Consider the following 14,612-nt stretch of genomic DNA (forward strand, 5'->3'; position numbering starts at 1 on the left):
TGCACAGTTTTAAATTAAATTTTGAAATCGGTCGGTTGACCGGGCCTGCTAAGGTTGTGTTAAACCGTGTGTAGTTAGACAAAGAAATAAATATTCGAGATATTTCGAGCGAGCCAAGTGGCAGACGAATCACCAACAAAGATTCGATATCGCGTCGGATCGCCTGGTGTCAAGTTTCAGTCAAAAAACTGCACGTCACAGGCTACTTTTTTGTTTACCTTTGTCCCGAACCCTCGTTCAACTGCCGCAACGTAGAACGTGAAATCTAAACGTGAAATCTAAACGTGAAATCTAAACGCTAAAACGTGGCCTGCAAACGCGCGAACCTATTCCGTGAACGTGCGAACGTGGCCAGCGAATTTTGATTTTTGTCCCGAATCCTCGCTCAAATGCCGGACTGTGCGGCATGCAACGTGGCCATTAAGGCGGACCCGCAATCGCGCGACGTGTAATCCACGATTGCGGCACGATTTACGTTCGACGTTTGACAAAGGGATTGATCGCAGACGAGGCGTGCTATTGATCATAGACGAGGCGTGGAATCGTCGAATTCCACCGTTGGACTGTGTCGGACGATTTAACCAGCGAAGGGACTGACATGGAAATGATTCGACAGTAGCGGGTATTACCTCGTGAAACCCAGCGATTTCTACAGCGCTACATATTACCTCGCTTTCAACAAGTATCGGTACGCTTGCCACAGAATTTTTACCACTATATCACGTGCATTATACGAAGCTTTTTGAAACTTCGTTGGCAAAGGACATTCAAATACACGCTAGAGTTTATAATATGGAACGGTTGAATTTTTAAAAATGCATATTTTTCCTTTCACTTTGAATGTACAATTTGAAAGAGGCGTGACTTCTCTTCGGCTTATTTTAACTCCATAACTTTAATAAACTTCGTCGGTAAAGGACATTCAAATACAGGTTACGATCTATAACATGGAACAGTAGAACTGCATATCATAAAACAATTCTATTTCTATATATTTCTATAATTATGTATATTAATAATATACACAAGTACATCGAAGTATTACATCCTGAAAATCTTCAACAGGTTTGGCAATAAGTGGTGAAGCAAAAGCGTCAGCCTATATTTAGACTACCTCCTCTAAGAAGCGATAACCAGCTACTACATTCCAGCGGTTTGGCTTGGAAAGCAAACCATGTCCTACATTGTTCCATCCGTTTTTGATCCTTTGAAAGTAGTAGACTACAACGGCGATGAATTTAACAAAAAAAAAAAAAAAAAAAAAGACGAATAAAACAATAGCAACGTGCACGCTTCAGCCAGTGCTGGACATTGAGCCGTCTACGCGATTCCAGTAACAAACGTTGGAACGACGTTGTATTCTCGATGATGAGATGTAAGCAAACACTGGAACGAAAGCTTGATTTTCGGACTGGAACGACGGCACGCAGTAACAATGAAAACACTGTTTACGTTATTTTAGTTTCGATCCAGTGCTGGACCGAAATCGCTGGACTGGAACGGTGTCTAGCGGACCAATGTAAACGCAGCTTTAAGTTGCGACTACGGCGACGATCTACCACGTAGCTGTGGCGTTCTCGTGAGTCAGAGCAACGTGGTGGGCATACAGAAACGTCGGCCACTCGAGACGAGCCTCTCGTTTCTATTGCTTTTCGTCAATGAACCGACGTTTCCCCCTTTCTTCACCACCCACTCGCTATTTTTATCGCCTCACCCCGACGCCACACGCTGCGCCGCCATCTTCTTTCACTTTGATTATTATTTCAACGCGATATATTTCGATGCAGTCGACTGTAGACGATAATAAACGATCATTGAGAAATTCTGTCTAATTGAGAAATTTATAAATATTCTGGTTCCGATTTCTTTGCAAATATCACGCTGTTGGGTTTGTTTATTTCCGATATATCTCGACCGTAGATGACGATACTCGTCGTAACGCGAGATATTGCTATCTCTTCGTGACGAATATACTCGTCAAAAACCGCCAACTGTTTCGATGATACTGTACTGTTTTTCTTTTAAGATATTTTGCTGGAGAAACGATTAGTCTAAAAGATATTTTAACTCGGACGTTGTAACGCTCGTCGCATGGAAGTTGAGGAAAGACAACAACAAGTACTCTTTATGTTCTTCTTGTTTTTCATACGATAAGCTTTACGAGATTATGGATAATCTTTAGAAATTACGATTGAAGTTAAATCTTTCGAAACTAATCACTTTTCAAGTACCTTGCTACTCTTTTGTGTAGAATTCTACAGTTCCATTTAAGAAGATACTGGTGTACATAGTATAATCTTGACAAATTGAAGGCAAACATTTGTCTTCACAATGAGATTCTAGGAGACTCAGTTACTTATCTATGGACTGTGTATCCTCTCTATACTTGTATCAAATTTATATAAATATTACCATATAATGGCAAAGAAATGTTGATTTGAAGTAAAAATTGCAGATATACGAAAAGACAGATAATTCAAAGCAAATGGACAAACCTATTATTATATTGGGTTGGCAACTAAGTGATTGCGGGTTTTGCCATTAGGTGATATTGACAAAATCCGCAATCACTTAGTTGCCAACCCAATATAAAGAAGAAATATTATACAATATTTCATAACATACAGGGTGGCTGGTAACTAGTGATACAAGCGGAAAGGGGGTGATTCTACGCGAAAAAAGAAGTCGAAAAATATTTTTTTTTTAATTTTTCCATCGAGACAACGATCTACAGTGAGATCCGTTATAACGTACCGCACGCGTACCCAGTGAAACCGTTATAACGTACCGCGCGCGTACCCAGCGAAAATTCAAAGTCGATTTTCTCGAAAACAAAGCCTCGAACGAAAAATTGTTATTCTATATTTTCGACTTCTTTTTTCGCGTAGAATCACCCCCTTTCCGCTTGTACCACCCTGGTTACCAACCACCCTGTATAATTCAAAATTCTGCAAATCCACCACTGTGAATCTACAACGTTACTATGAAAACTCAAAAATTGATCATCCTGACCACTCTGGTACTGGAATTCGTCAGAGATAAAAATTATGTTCATACAGTTACCAAAAAGGAAGCGTATGAGGTATGAGGTCATAAAAAATGAAATTAAATGAAAGGAAGAATCGCACGATACGATATCATCTGACATTCTTGTGCAGATAATAATGAAAAATGTTTCAAAGAAGGCTGTTTACAGTACATCACAGTAAGTATACTTATATAATCTTTTATCTATTTTATCTGTTCATTAAATTTTTATACGTCTATATTTTTAACCATGAGTATGAGTTAGATATAATAATATTTAAGTATTATCTATTCCTGAGAAATTTGAATGGAATAAATAGTGTAACTTTCGAAGATATTATGTAAGTTTTTTTTCCTGGTAATCTAGGAACTGAATAAAGATAGTAGAACGTTTTGTACTGTTGAATTGCAAGCCGATTAAAAGGCGGCGTTTACTGTCGGCGATATAATTCGCAGTATAAACGTTAAACGCTTTCAGCTGCCACTTTCGCTCGTTACTTTCATAAATCACGTTTTAGATGACGTTGCGGTTTCTATTTGCTTGGAATCGATCCAATTGAGTAACTCAAACAGGGATAACAAACTTAATTGTTATTACAATCTTTCTAATAATACGACCACGTGAAATATCGAAATAGAAAGATTCTCCTTTAAAACGTACTCTTATTTTATTAAAATACTTTTTTCCCAAAATAACGAATAAAAAATAAACTAACTAACGTTTTAAGCCATCTTTCCAATCATAAAAAAAAAACCTACTGAATTGTCATTGCAATTTCTTTAACTTTACCCTATATATAAAATACTATATATTTTAATAAATAAAAATACTTCTAATAAAATACTTCCATATTTTAATAAATAATAAAAAAAAAGTAACAAAAGACAATCAATAGTTGTCAACTTTTCGTTCACGAACTTCGAATTGAATTTGAATCTGATATCGTTTCAAATGGCTACACAGATAGATCATAATTCCTTTTTATTATGTATCTTTCCAAATTTGTTTTTTAATTCAGCATCGTCATACAGATTTTATTTCCCTAAATAAGCTGTTTACTTTTCTTTATCGAACAATCTTCGTTCGGCAGCAGCCGATCTTCACGATGTAGCTTTTTCTTCGGCGTTCGGTCCTTTTCCATGAGTCATTCGCATTCCAGCGCATTCTTCTTTCGCGGTCGTCCCGCGCATTCCATCATCCACGTGTTTATTAATCTCTGTCAAAGAACCGTGACGGAAACTCGTCGAATTTACCTTGAACCCAACGTTACACCTATCGTTTAATATCTTCTTCTTCTTCTTCTTCGTAGATTCTAAGAAATCATTGGCTCGCATATAATTTATCACAAATATTTCATCGAACGTATGTATTCGAGTAAATATTCGTTAATATAATGGTAATATTTGTATTAATATTGAAACGATATTGAGCTTCAATTTGACAAAATTCTGAGTCGCGTAGACTTCACAGTTTATCAAATTGTAGTTTATCGCAGATGAATTTCCGTATTCAAGAGATTGCAATTTTATTCGGCTAAGTTTCAAAGTTGAGCAAAGTTCTCATAGATATTTGCAGACAGACGAATTTTAACCTGTTACGTACCAGAAATCGATGATTAATCATCGCGATTAATTAGAACTATGTCACGAAGAACGTGTACTAATTTAACCGGAACATGTTCGTAATTGACTGGTATTGAAGTTCATAATTTAATCTCCAATAAAATTCCTGCGCAATTAGAGTCCTTTTCTCTCTTAAGATCCTGTGCCTCAAAGAGTTAACAGGCAGTTAAATGGCAAGTCCATTTTCAAGCGTGATTTATGGTTACTAAAATTGAGTTGTAAGATTGCACAATAATATAAAGAAAACTTCGTTTCACACAAGCAACTTGGGAAGCTTCATTTGTTTGTATAGATGCTCATGGCATAAAAGTGATACAAATATTGGGTTGGCAACTAAGTGATTGCGGGTTTTGTCATTAGGTGGTATTGACAAAACCCGCAATCACTTAGTTGCCAACTAAAAATTGACTTGTAAGATTGAACAATAACGTAAAGGAAACTTCATTTTACGCAAGGGACTTGGGAAGCTTCATTTGTTTTATGTATAAATAGTATAAAGCTTCATTTGTTTTATGTATAAATAGTATAAAGCTTCATTTGTTTTATGTATAAATAGTATAAAGCTTCATTTATTTTATGCATAAATAGTATAAAGCTTCATTTGTTTTATGTATAAATAGTATAAAGCTTCATTTGTTGCGTAGATGCTCATGGCATAAAAGTGGTACAAATATTGGGTTGGCAACTAAGTGATTGCGGGTTTTGTCATTAGGTGGTATTGACAAAACCCGCAATCACTTAGTTGCCAACATAATATGACGAATACTTCCGAATCGTCAAAACTCCCAGGTATACTTTGTTCTAACGATTGGATCTCGTCTAAAGACACAACATTTTTTCGCCATGGAATTCGTCTACTAGATGGCTTTAAGTTACAGAATTGAACTGGACAATCCTTTCCAAATAGATTATTTTAAAAAATTTTTGCAAGATTTTTTGAAAATAAGCTATGGTATTTTTTTTTAAGTAGACTATATATGAATATCACTGCAAAGATTATTATTATTTCTAAGGTTATTATTATAAATGAATATTATAGTTGGACAAATAGGCAACAGCTAGATAAATGATTAAATAGCCAGATTTCAGGCGTGTGTAAATAAATGTATCGGATAAACAAACAGATTTATAGTGGAGAGTGTACGGTAAATGGAAAAAACAATTGTAAATACGCGTCCCTTTACGTGGCCAGAAGGCTGAAAAATAAACTGTTGTTATTTTATTTAATTTTAGTTTCACAGGCCGGAAATGGACTTGCTTTTGCAATATTTTTTTTTAAATTCACGTACACTGAACTCTAATTACTATTATTGTAAATTAATATCGAACAGCATCGGATGGATATGAAGGATAAAGAAAAACAAAAATTATTCATCTTGACCGATTGTAAGAGCCGACTAAAAGCGGACAGTTTTGACGCGGTCACGTTGCATTATCCTGCGGAATGCACGGCTTCCGGGTGCATCTCCGGGAACAGATAAGGGGTTACAAAAGGCAGGCCTGGAATTCCGGAGCAAAGGAGTCCCACGTTGGTTTAAACGTGATCCTCGCGCGGTTCTCTACGTGACGCGAATACGATCTCTCTCCTCCTTTTCTCTGCCCTGCATCGTCCTCGCGACTTTTCTGTCTTTTCCAGTATTCCCTGCACCCTGAACAGAGAGCCTGATCGTGTTCTACGTGACCGGAGGATCCGCGCAGCCATTAGCTTCTGTGTGCACCTTCGAACTCGAAGGCACGTGAATTTTGGACGTTGGCCAATGGGATAAGGATAATTCTTTTTGTTTGGCGAAAAGAAAAAAAAAAGAAGAGAAAAGAAAAAAGAAAGGAAAAATAATGGGAATGAGGTGTTCGAAGGGGGAGGATCCCAAAAGGTTGGAGAATATTCGTGGAAGATAATAACAGGTTCGCCTAAATAATAATAGGTTTATGCAGGTTGGGAAATCGCTTAAGAGATTCTTTGAATACTTTGGGAATATTTGCTCGCTTTTTAACCCTCGAACGATGTCTTGCACTTTTAACCCTCGACGTAATATGGAGCAAAGGAAATCGCAACGCAAATATAAACGCAAAACGTTCAGATACAAAAATCGAAGTAGAAGACTTTGGGATTAAATTCAAAGTACTTAGAAAAGTAAAAGAACATTGTATTATTTAAAAAAAAATAAAGGGTTCTATAGATATTTACACGTAATAATTTGCAACCCCTTGCGGGGTACAAAGTGTCTAAGGAAGTTAACAAATCTGTATTGGTTATTTAAAAAAAAAAAAGATGAAAGATAAAAGATTTTGTAGGTACTTGTCTCTTGCCTTTAAAAAGCAAAAGATTAGAAGAAAAGATCGAGTGCTAACAGATTTTGAGGATGTATATGGTATCAGATATTATTTAAAAAGAATTGTTAACGTTAGCAAATCTGAATAGTAGTAACACCATTGCTAATAGATTTGAGGAATTGTGTTAGAATTATTAATACATTTCAATAACAGTACTGCTGAATACTAATGAATTTATGGAATCTATTAGGTTGTCCCAAAAGTTTCTTTCACCTTACAAGGAAACAATAGATGCACAACATTTTTTCTTTTACATTATTTTATTGAATTATGTATAATTCGTGTTTTCCCAATAGAACAAGGTTCGATCCCAAACAAATAGAACAAAAGAAACTTTTGGGACAACCTAATATACATAGTATCAGACTATGTATACTTATACACAAGCCTTTAGGGCTTGCAAACTAAAAGATACAAATAACGATTATAGCACATATTCTAAAAAATGTTATTAATTCTCATTGTAAATTTGTCTAAAAATTATGAAATAAAATTGCTTTACAATCATGCTGATGGAAGTACACAAGATAGACAATTCTAAATTGATTCATTTCTTCTACACACAGTTATCTCTATCTCTATTTGTATTAAGTAAGAAGAAACAAATTGTTCTTTCCTTTACAATCTACATAATTACACATAATAATAAGTCTTCTGTAAATACATTAATCCTTTTAAAAATGAATCACAGAGATACGATAATACTACAGTCTACGATATTTTTATCAGATTTGTATGCATGTTAATGTTCTACTCTCCCATTCTTGCGTAATCGAGTACATCTAGGATCGATAAAGGAAATTGCACGCAAACGCTATCGGAACACTGTGTTTGAACGACGATAACCCGATTCCCATTGCCGCTTGGAAGATCAAATAATTGATCGACCGTGCGATAACTGTTATCTCCTATGAAGATAATCGTCGTGGAATTGTGACTCCTATGTGCTTTATCTAGGACTATTTACGTTTAAACCGAACGTTTTCTCTATTCTTATTTGAAAATTGTTAGAGAATGAATATATATATGTTTGCAATGAAATTTTATGATGAATGAATTTATTATTTTTTCTTTCTAATAGAATTATTGTTTTAAATTTGCTTTTTCCATTGCTGTGTATTCTTAAGTCTCGTTCAAACGATTTCCGTGAATTCTTGTTAAAACAAATAATCTTTCTTTTATTTTGAAAATGAAATATCGTATTACTCCGAAACAAATTTTACAATAATATTATTATTAATTTATTAATAAAGTATTAGAACCTTTTTTACTTTTGTTCGGACAATTTCAACTTGTAAGAAGAAAGAAAAAATGATGGACTGTTGTATTAACAAATTAGAATAAAATTTCCCTAAACAAGCTTCTTCCACTAATTTATTCGTTCTTCTAATTAGCTTGATATTTTATATTGCGCAATTATTTAGAGAAGCTCGTATATCCTTGAACGTTAGTAATTTCATAAACCGGAAATAGATATGTCGCTGACAGACTTCCCACGAGACAACCATTAGACTGTGAGTGTTCCATGAATCACTTTATCTCATAACAGAACTCCAAACGGGTACAAAGTTCCATTCGTCGGGTTGGAATAACAATTTCTATTAATATTTTCATGAAAACGCTATCTTTACCATCGTTTAGATTAACAGTGTCAATAACCGGACTATCGTCACTTTTAGAAATATTTTTAAATATCGATTATATCGGTTAATTCGTGTAATTTCGAAGATTATACACTTTAAATTTCCTCTTTAATGTAACGTACGATAAAAATTCTTAAAAATCACATTCTAATATCGACGAGTTTATTGGAATCTTATATTGCTACTATAATTGAACAATAATAATGTTAAAATGCGTGCCGAATATTATAATTATAATTATACTCTAGACATAAACGTGAATGATCGGTTCAATTCAATAAATTATTTATTACGCTTATGCAATAAATTATTCTGTAAAAGAAAGATATTTCTGAGTGTTGATATCGGTTTGTGCAACAGCTTGCATCAATTCAAAATTGCCGCGCAATTTCCACATTACGATATAACCCTACTGCAGCCCTCAAACTTCTACGTTTTTCAAGCTTGCTCTCGTTAAATAAAAAGAATTTTTGATATTTTAAACAAATTTAATACAAAATTTAATCGACGAATCATACACGCCAATAAGGATTGTTTCGTATTTTCTTCAGACTCAAGATATTTTCTAACGTTACGAAAAGTACGAACGGCTCGAAATTGACCGGAAGAACGTAACAGGATTGACACGTGGGCTGTGTTGTACATACTTTACCCTGGAATCCTCGAAAGATTAAAAGAAATATACTCCGCCATAACATTTAACTTGTGCATATTGTAGTTGCACACTTTTCCTCTGACAATATCATCTAAATCAATCGCATAGTCGAGCAGTTTCTTAGTCTATGAAATTCATGTATATTTGAAAAATTGCAACTGAAATTTGTCTTATTCTAAAAAGCTTAGTAACTTGTTATTCCTATAACATTATATGGATACTTTTTCACTCACCAAAATAGTCTTGGAATAAAATCAGGCACGAAGTAGTACAGTCGATGGCATCCTAATCGAAGCCCTCGCAATGGCTCAGGAAGTAATTGATTCCAGCGGCAAGAAGAAACACGCGTGCACGCGCATGCGTGTCACTGCGACTGATCGTCGTTTCAAGGAAAAGAATCACGCACTGTTCGCCGAAGAACGATATCGATCACGAGTTAAACGATTCACTGTTTCGTCCAGGAGAAACTGATGCAACAAGCAATAAAAGACACAATGATCCTTTCTTCGAATCCTTTTCTCAAGTTATAGAATAATATTTTCACAAACACCAATGAATACTTTGAAATATAAAGTTGCGGTTAGGAATCAGGTGCGCAGATCGTGTGAATAGAGCACAAACGAGCAGGTACTGCGCAGCCTTCGCTGCTCGAGCAACAGGTAGATACTGTGGAGAGAGGCGAAGATGGGAATGGAGCGAGTGTGCCACTCGGATAGACGGATCCGAATGCCGACGACGAGCGGGACTGGACGTAAAGGAACGCTCACAATGCGGTGACGAATGGTTCTGTGCTGTTTAGATCGCAGATAGCGCTATTTGGATGGCATTATGGAATTTAGTCCTTTGTCATCCAAAGAGGGTGTGTACTGTTCGTTTGTAAATTATGAGCTTGAAACGTTCTTGTATAATTAATTGAAGCTTGTTTTTGCAGATAATGGTGTCGGGATTTATGCATTTCTTATAGCGTTATTTGTGGTGCATCGTTTATTATAACCTATGAGTTTCCTACAGTTTTCTATGATTGGTAGAAGTTTATTTTTGCAGATGAAATTTACGAATTGAAATAGCGTTCAGAGATTCGATCGTGTCATCCAGAGGAAGCTGCAACGCATATCATTTGATTTTGAACTGTGAGCTTGAAACATTTTCACATAACTAATAGAAGTTTGTTTTCGCAGGTGACGGTGTCCAGATGTACGAGTCTTTCATAGCGTTATTATTCAAATTCATCGAAACGAAACTATATGCGTGAAGGAAACGAAACCTTCCATGAGAATTGTTCCATGAAAAAGCCATATGCATTTACAAAACGATTATGGGGAAGAGAGGACTGGAAGTTATCTACCCAGTCACACCGCCATAAGTACACTGTAATGCAGCCTCTCTTATCGGCCTTATTAATCATTCAACGAGTGTAACATGGTTGCATGAAATAGAAAGAACGTATCGCGCAATTGTACGTAACGAGAAGGTTAACAAATTGTACGGCTAAGGATGTCATCTATCAGATCGACTCGTGTTACGATTATCACACAATCTGTCTCGAGACTCGTGTCTGACGTTCTTTACGTCTCTTTCAGCAATAATGCAACTCGCATACATCATTGTAGGTACCGTTTCAAAGTGAATTATTGAATATATATATATATATATAGATATATGTAAATTTTCTCTCGATGTGAAATTCCTTTATTTGTGATATATAGAATTTAATCTGTATTTTACATTTTTTCTAAAAGCGAATTTTTTTTGTTTTGGAGGATATTCCTTTGACAAGGAAAATTCAAATGAGGTTATGAACTAAGCCTCAAAATGATTTTGAATATATAGAAATTAACCTATAGCGAATGATAAATATTTTGTAATTTAAAAACACTCAATTTTCAGAGAAAAATTTGCAAAGAATATGCTTGTAACTCTCCAGACTAAGAAATCAATTTTTCAATGTGAACAAATATTATTAGAATACTTTAAACATCCTAAATTAAAGTAAAAACAGAATGTAAAAGTAAAAACAAATATGCGGATGCGACGAATAATTTGCGAAATAAAAATCTACAAGTACAGCGCGTTCTCATAATAGACAGAAATTAGAAAATTCAAGATTCCGTATCTCTTAAACAAATCAGAAACTAGCAAAATTAATCTCGCCCTAATTTCACGTTTAATCCATCATATTTTATTTTGAGAAAGATGCCTAATACCAAAGCCAATTTACTATGGAATCTTTTGCTATTCGAACATTGCAAGAGCAAAAGTTTTTAGAATAGAAAATTTTAGATGCCTTTTATTTCTTATGCAGTTTCATCAACTGCGTCATGCAAGCAGAGTATAATAATCGTTCCCCAGATTTCACGAGGATTTCATAATCGCGATAAAAAGTAGATTTATTCGTACAGGTAGTAGAAACATAGCAGGTCAGCCAGAGATTCGATTAAAGAGCTCGCATACGTGACTGGTTTCGTAGGATTTACTTTCCATTGAACTCGAGCATCTCAAAATCTAGCGCTGCATTATCTCAGAGTTAATCGAAAGAAGCTTCATCAGACTCTTCGTCTGTTTCAGACAGACGGTTGCCGAAAGCTAGGTTTATTAGAATTTAGATTATAAGATGGATGTGAAATTCTGTTCATTATCATGTCCGTCCATCGTCTTCAAATTGCAGATTCACAGCACTTTAATTTATCTATCAGATAAGTTTCGCTGAATTAAAGATTCGACACAGAGAATGAGGGAAATGTCGCAAAACAGTGGAAGATTTGCACAAGATCCTTCAGCTGACTCCTACACAGGAGGTGCTGGCTCTACCATGAGGAACTCTGGTTGAATTTTCATTAGAATTCATCAAACCACCTTCGGACTTCATTATACTGTAATAGTGGAGGGGCTGCATAATAGCAGACTCACTGTACAGACCTTATTTGCATACATTAAAAAGGAAGATACAGTGTATGGGATGCATCTTCACACTTTAGAATGCTAGACATATTGTAGGCAACGCACCATTGTTAGAACATTATACTTCTTCATACATAGTAATGAGTAAATATAAGATAGTATTGCAGAATATGTTTTCACATGCTGTAATAATATTTATGTTACACGTAAATACAATGCACAATGTATTAAATTAGTCAATATACTAAGGAGAACATTGTTTTGTATGTTATCGCATTGATCAGATTTCCAAACACTAATATGGTACGATAAATATGTAGACTATATGCATGTTAATATTTCTGTGCTATGTGCCATATACTACAATAATAGAGATAACATAGAAAAGCAAAGAAACATTATCTCACTCCTTTTAATAAATACACATCTAATAGAATACTTTGTATATTATTATAATAAACGTCGATATCATTTCTACATATATCACGATGTATCATGATACTGGATGCGCTATAAATTGTGTATTACTTTCGTATCTCGTGTATATCAGCAAATATAATCGTGGCATTCCCTCATAACCCGCAATACTAGATAATATGTATTATACAAACACAGTTCTCCATATATCATTCCGCAGATATCTCCATATGTTACAATGCTACATGTTATAATGCATAAAACATACTGAACATCTCAATCGACCCAATCACAATCATACGCACGTCTATTTCCATACTGCATCAATAAATATACTAATCACAAAAATACTAGTGGAATAAATATTCCATAACGTACAATGACAATTTTCCATAATAGATCTCCATCGATTATCGCATTAGAATACCGAACAACTAAATTTCTTATCGACCATGCCAATATTGTCGCGTTTTATACATTTGTGCAACATCTGCATTGTAATATACAAATTTGTTGCAGAACACCTCCTCGTTCCAATCATATTTCACTACTCGTAAACATCTAATTGACAAATATTTATAAATGTGCCTATATATAAAAAGAAAAAAGAAAATTTCAGGATTAAAGCATATAATGTATAAAATGCACATCCGTCACCCTAATTGCATCTACGCTAAGGAGAAGAAAGATAAAACTCGAGTGTGAATACACATAACGCGTAGAGTACGTATTCGCCACCCTAACTGCAGCCACACTAAGAAAAAAAAAAAAAAAACGAGAATTCCTGCATTACCAGGGAGTGATTCGATCAATCGAAAGTGCAGGCGAGAAAAACAGCTGGTCCCAGGGTCACTGGGTTCGTCCGTTGTGAATGGACCCGTACTCGACGCAAAGAACTGGTGGTGGGGGTTCAATCATCGCAATGAATTACAACGAGCCAGTCACCGAGAGTGACTCACTACGCTGCTCTAGCCGCTGCAGCTCGATAAAAGTCTTTTTCTTTGCCCTCCTCGTGCCGGAGGAATTCGAGAGAGCCCCGGGGAGCAGAAAGAGAGGCGCTCAAGGAACGCTAACAGAAGCGGCCGCTTATGAATCATCTGTGTACGCGGGCAAAATGCTTCGGCGAGGGGACACACAGTACAGTCGAAGAACAAGAGGACTTTCGTTCGTCGCGACTGCCAACCTAACGGGATTTCTAGTGCTCTTAATGGCTCCCTGCTAACTCTTTGTTCCTGGGGTTGTATAACTGAATTTCGAGATGGAAATGGGAAATTAGTACTAATTGAGGATTTTCGCTTTCGGTAACGACAATTTCTTATTTTACTTGTTTAACAAGCTGTGCTGTAGTAGTCGTAAAGCGTGCATAGTAATTGCCTTGTTATAGTACAGTAGTTGTTTAATTGTTTGGCGAAGCTCATTTTTATTTTCTATGATGTTAATTAATAAGTTTCATAAAATAATTGTTTCTACGACGTGAAGACATTACAGCATCTGTTTAGTTCGGGAAATTTGAAATTACGTGGTTAAAAAATTTTACAGGTAGGAGGCTATCGGCAGAGTCGAAACATTGGTTATTGGTTATGCAACAATGATTCCCCCACCAGGAATGTTATCAGTAATGCCCACTCTTGGCAATTTACTACACGTGTCTTTCCAAACCCAATCACGAATTAAAATTCTTATTAAATCCAAACCTAACCTAGAATTAAAATGCTTCTTTTTGTTTAGCCGTACCCATCGCTAAGTGGACGTTTCTCGACCTATTTACAATGTATTTGCAACCTAATCTAGAACTAAGATTAATCTTCTATTGCACTGTTTCCGAATCGAACCTAGAACTAAAATTCTATACTAAATTCAAAGCTTCTTTTTATCTTAGCCACCACCGACTAGGACTTCCCCGATCTGGGTACAGAGTATTTTTCGGCACCGACCGAATCCAAACCTAAGCTGAAGAATCTAAAATTAAAATCTTATTCTGCTGAAGCTAAACCTAGCCTAAAATTAGAATTCTACTC

At 35.5% G+C, this 14,612-nt stretch overlaps 1 protein-coding gene and 2 long non-coding RNA genes across 8 annotated transcripts in view; 2 read left to right on the top strand and 1 right to left on the bottom strand.

Annotated features, from left to right (window-relative positions):
- The window catches only part of LOC117216686 (pleckstrin homology domain-containing family G member 3), a 95,117-nt gene that overhangs the window by 16,599 nt on the left and 63,906 nt on the right, over positions 1 to 14,612 (bottom strand). Inside the window, exon 1 of one of the 6 annotated variants that reach the window (XM_033463610.1) lies at positions 9,513 to 9,648. The exons of the other annotated variants lie outside the window; for them this stretch is intronic. The gene's annotated coding sequence lies outside the window, so the exon portion shown is untranslated. Of the gene's footprint in view, positions 1 to 9,512; positions 9,649 to 14,612 lie in introns of those variants that run through there. 6 annotated transcript variants of the gene reach the window in all.
- LOC117216697 lies at positions 72 to 1,243 on the top strand. The gene is made up of 2 exons (XR_004489405.1): positions 72 to 688; positions 1,066 to 1,243. It is a non-coding gene; the product is annotated as an uncharacterized LOC117216697 (long non-coding RNA).
- On the top strand, positions 9,999 to 11,249 carry LOC117216693. Its single transcript, XR_004489402.1, has 3 exons — positions 9,999 to 10,138; positions 10,211 to 10,889; positions 11,040 to 11,249. It is a non-coding gene; the product is annotated as an uncharacterized LOC117216693 (long non-coding RNA).

This window comes from Bombus bifarius, unplaced genomic scaffold, assembly GCF_011952205.1.
Source record: "Bombus bifarius isolate JDL3187 unplaced genomic scaffold, Bbif_JDL3187 scf7180000007973, whole genome shotgun sequence".
Lineage (NCBI taxonomy): Eukaryota > Metazoa > Arthropoda > Insecta > Hymenoptera > Apidae > Bombus > Bombus bifarius.